Source organism: Perissodus microlepis, chromosome 6 (assembly GCF_051167445.1).
Source record: "Perissodus microlepis isolate ML-2025 ecotype Zambia chromosome 6, ASM5116744v1, whole genome shotgun sequence".
NCBI lineage: Eukaryota > Metazoa > Chordata > Actinopteri > Cichliformes > Cichlidae > Perissodus > Perissodus microlepis.
Window position 1 is genome coordinate 1,636,384 of NC_140466.1, and position 5,235 is coordinate 1,641,618.

The window sequence follows — 5,235 nt, forward strand, 5'->3', positions numbered from 1 at the left end:
TGATATCAGGGACAATCTAGACGTGTGTGACAATACTGAACATGTCACATGACACACCTTAAACATCATGTGATCCCCTCTCAGTCTGCACTTTCATTCATGACTTCAACAGGTTGAAATGGGCTTTGAACAATCGTCAGTTTAGTGCTGAATTATTCAAACGCTGCAGGAAGAACAAAGTGATGACAGATGTTTGTGTTTCAAACAGGAAAACCAGCAGAAATAAATCACCTCTGGACAACCTGCCAGAGATGATTTGGGAGTTTCCCACGTGCACCTGAATGCAGCACTGACTGTTTCTCAAACGCTCCTGATTGTAACGGTGTCCTCAAACGCCTCTCTGACTCTTTCCTTCCTGCTCAAAGTTCCTTTTTTTCTTGGTGTTTGTGGCTGATGCTGATCGACTCCGTGTGAAGGTAACCCGAGCAGTGTGTAATGTTTCCTGGCTAACATCAGCTGTGGTAACGGACTCACAGCTGGACCAACGAGGCCGACCGTTAAACTGTTGCCAATAGCCTGTCTGTAAAAGATGTCTTCATGCTTGTAGTTATTAAAAAAAAGACTCCACAATGAGTCGGTTTGAATGTTTTCAGTGATGATGTGTAGAAAAATAACAATGATGACTTTTTAAAGCTGTGTGGACAGGGTGGAGTTCAACATGTGGGGCAGTGTGGAGGTGGACAGGTTTATTTCTGGACTCCTGATGGTTTCTATAGCGGTTTTGCACGTGACGTCATGCTGTCAAGGTCGTGATCACGTTCATAGAGAGTCTATTGTTATTGTCGCAGGTACAAAGAAATTAAAAGCAGAAAGAGAATCTTTTTTTCATCTCTTTCCTGTTTCTGACAGAAGACGAGGAACAAAAACATGATAATTAACAGATACAGCAATCAGATAAACAGTATAAAAGTATTGTAACTATTAGGACTAAAAGTATTTGGATTTTTAAAGGTCAAACAATATTTGATGATTAAAAATCTTTACATTTTTATTTTCCTTTTTTCTTTCTATTCTTGTTTTATTTGATTTTATTTACGTTTCATCATCTTCATCTGCCTCCAGCACCACCTTCAGCTTCTCCCTTCCATCTGAAACTCTTCCTCCTCACTGAAGTTAGGCTTCTAATGTGACAAATCCTACATGAACATACTTAATTCATCTCGATATTGCCTCAATTAGTCAGCAGATCGAATAACTGTGGTTTTCAGGGTTTTTTGTACCTACTCCACTGGGGTTGCAAGGTGATCCAAGCAGGTGCTAAAATGTGGCATTGCCAGGCTGTATGTCACTGATTGACTGATTCACTGTCACCACAAGATGTGTCATGAGACAGTCTCCTTCAAACAAAGCAAACTCACCATGTTTAAGATGACAGTGAAAGAAACAGATGGGCAGAAAGCAGCACTGTGGTCAAATAAAGAGGTGCAGAGCTTTTTGTGCACAGTGGCCGAAGAAAAAATTCAGACGAAGCTGGATGAAGTGATCCGCATTGCAAAGGTTGGCTGCTAAAGGGACCAATGCACAGTAACCAGTGGCTTTAAAAACTGAAAAGTGATTACCAGGCCATCAAGGACCACAATGGCCGACGTGGGTCCAACAGACAGGACAGGAAGTGGTTTAATCAAACAGACGTCATTTATGGGCACTGACCAGCGAGCACCTGGAGTGAGAGAGGCCTCGACTCACGGCACTGCTGGAGAACATGGTGACGTTTCGAATGCTTCGTGTGTTTAATCGTAATATAGTAGCATTGGTGATGTGTTCACTTTGAACAAGCCGTGTTTCAATAACACTGTTGTCTCTTTACAGATGCAAAGCTAGCTAGTTCTCTGTTTATGCTAACTCCACCCTCAGCTAGTTTTTTGTGCTTACTGAGAGAACAACATAAAGTTCAAGCAACAGCTGAAGAACTACGCTTTCCCCCAATTTAATGTCATTTGTGTCCTTTTGCTGTGAAACCTTTTCTACATGCGAGGGCTTTTCATACATTTGGATTAGCATGGACCTCCAAGCTCCCCTGTTTGTTGCAGGGGCAACCTGCAGGCGGGTCCATTCCACTGCAGGGCAACCTGCATGTGGCGAATAAAATTTGAACTTGAACTTGTGCCCCAGCTCCAGTTGGTGCAGCGGTGCAGACGCCACACAGCGATGCCCCATCACTGGTAAGAAATGGTGATGAAATTTCATACTATGTTGACTTTAGCAGTGATGGAGGAAGTGCACTTTTGTTTCATTTTCTTTCCTCCACTGTGTTTTTGCTCCATTTTTCCCATAATTCCTCTTGCATTGCATTGACCTTCCATTCTTCCTTTCCTGTAGGCGAGAGGAAGAGGACACAATGTAAACCTGACTGTACTAGTGTGCTTGAGGCATGGCAGCAGAGGGCGTAGGGAGGAAAAGGCAAAACGGCACAGGTCGCTGCCTTCAGTTAGGCATCCCTGAGTGTGGTCGGTTACCTCGCTTCAGTAATGCGTGGCCACCGTGGCTGATGTTTCATCTCATCCATGGACTTTACCCCTTTGATGTAAAACAAAAGCAAAAGCTTTACATTGCTCTACTTTGTAGCTTTTGGTTCTAGGAGAGGTTCAGTACAGCTTCAGTGTTGCACATAGAAAATAATTTATACATGGCACATTGTAAATAGTTAGAATTTTCCAGAGTGTCATAAAGAATTTAGTGATTGTTATGTTTGTGCATCATATATTTTTCACGAATAACCAACATTTGGCACAGATGTGCCAGGATAACTCCTTTTGAAGAAAATAAAAACAGTCTCTCCTTTGCATTAAGTCATTGCACAAAAATCTACATCTGTTTATGTGCCAGAGAAAAAAACCTTTATTGTATGTGTTTTGTTGTGTTTGTGACGTTCAGGCCGCCTGAAAAAGCTGCTCGCTGCCATTTCTATAGCCGTGTTTGACCTGCTGCTTTGTTGAACTACAGTAATGGAGGATTTGGAGGCTGAACTCGGCTCTGTGACACTTTTTGTAATGAACTGATAAAAAAATGTGTCTCAGGTGGATGTTAGTCCAACACGTCAGACACGACCTCTGCAGCTCTCAGTTGATGTGCACTTGAATGCTTCGTGTTTCCTCTGCAGGTGAAGGTAGAAAGTGTGTGTGAGCTGATGTGGATTCAGCAGCATGGATCAGTGTGAGGACAGAGAGGAGGGAGTCCCTCCCTCTAAAACCACCCTGTGTGGGGAACATGAGAGCCAGACCAAAGCTCAGAGGTGAGATGACCATCTCTAACTGTCCATGACTCTTCTCCATGTCACAGCTCAGCACTCACATCTCTGCTCCATCATTATTCACAGGAACCCACCTGGACCTCCACCCAGCTCTGTGTCCTTACAGAGCGACCGAGTAAAAAAAATGATCAATAAATTTGAACAAAGACAGTTATCTGAGTAAGCTAATGTCACTGTTACAATGTCTCAAATGTGATCAGCTTAGATGTGCTTTAATTTTATTTAACCTGCTTTTAGGCTCCACCAGAGACTCAAACCTGGACCTAAACCCAGCTGTGTGTCCTTAAAGAGTGACCAGTCTGGAAATCACTGGATTAATTTTAAAGTCCAGCCTCCGTCTGCTGCAGAGAGGTGAGCTGTTAGTAAAATGAACTCTTTGATTTAACTGCTTGATGTTGTTGGATATAAACTGCAGTGCAAACACGTCATTCCCTCAATCCCATTTAAACCGTCTCTTAAAAACAAGCCTTTGGTTTCTAAACAACTTCAGCAAACAGGAAGTGATGCTCGCGCTCATGTTTTCTTCCATCAGTCACGTGCTGTATGTTGGAGGACGTAACACTAACTCTGCTGCACAGATTTCACTTTGACTCATAAAACTCAAAGCTTAAAAAATGACTCAAACACTGGTTGTTATTTTTACTTAAAACTGAAGTCACTCAACATTTTTCTCCACTTTTCTGAAAATCCATCAAATAAAAATCTTCTAAAATGTAGAAAAAAAAGTTTCCTCTCTGACTTTGTGCCTTTTGGAGATCAGTTCATCTGCTGCTCACTGAACTATTGACAGAAATGTGTGCTGCACACGGTAAACACACGTAACTATACTGACGACTGCTATAAGCAGGTGACCGACACTAAAAGTTAATTGTGCCAATTAAACTTTCATAGTGATAGTGTTCGTATTATTATGTTGGGTGGTTGAGCAAGCAGATTGTTGGAAATTTCAGCATGCAGTTAATTTTTATTTTATTTTCCAGAGACTGGATTCCATTCCAGTACATCCCATTACAACCAGTACAGTTAGCTAACCAGGCGACGGAACCTCAGCACTTCAAGCCTCCCACACCATCGCTTTGGCAGTTGTTGCTAGCAGAATATGCTGCCGTAGCTCAGTCAAAAGTAACTCAGGGAAGGATTTCAGCATGCTCAAGTCAAAAACTGGACTTTTCTCTACCAGCTGTATCAGAATAGCCTGATCACAACACACGTCAACTTTTGCTGCTGCCTTGGCGTAGTGTACGAAGGCACAAGGAAACAAACCTGACACTCAGCAATTTGCAACATCACACCATGCAGAACAGCATGTTAACAAGTTTAAGCAGGGAAGGCCATGAAAGTTGCACTAGCAGGAAAGAAAAATGAAAGAGATGCAATTTAAAGCTCAAACAGGAAGTGCTGAAAAAGAAAAATCTTATTTGTTCAAATAGAGCTAAATTGATGTTGGTAAAAACATTAATCTGGTCGCTCCAGTGAGTTAGTTCCCTCTTAGGTCCCTTTGTGTCCCTGCCTCCCCAGCTGTGTCCTCGTGTCTGTCTGGTCTCTCTGTCTCCTTGGCTGTATGCGTTCCTTGTCTTGTCTCGTTAATATGTCTGCAGTTCTGGTCCTTGTGTTTTTCCTTTTCCTGGTCCCATGTTCTTCTTTTTGCGTCATGTGCTTTTGCCTCCCAGTCTGTTGTGTGTATCACCATATGGTTATCCCTATTCCCAGTGTCATGTCCATGCAATTTTGTTTGAGTCTGTATCTATTACTTCCTGTTTTATTTTTGTTAGTTGTCTATCTTGTGTGCGTATGTTCAGGTTTACTTCTGCTGTCTTGATATACAGATTTAGTTCACCTGTGTTACCTGGTCTGTTCCATCTCCCTGATTACCTGGTGTGTATGTAACATACTCCACTCTTAGTTTACTCTTAATTTCCTTCAGTCTGTTGTGCTCTCCCGTCTGTCTGTCAGAGTAAAGCTGGAGCAAAATGACTGAAAAACCT

General features: G+C 42.2%; 1 long non-coding RNA gene across 1 annotated transcript; it reads left to right on the top strand.

Moving 5' to 3' along the window:
• Positions 1 to 2,197: 2,197 nt before the first annotated feature.
• LOC146384781 (uncharacterized) lies at positions 2,198 to 3,869 on the top strand. The gene is made up of 3 exons (XR_014800360.1): positions 2,198 to 3,232; positions 3,317 to 3,409; positions 3,488 to 3,869. It is a non-coding gene; the product is annotated as an uncharacterized LOC146384781 (long non-coding RNA).
• The last annotated feature ends 1,366 nt before the right edge of the window (positions 3,870 to 5,235 follow it).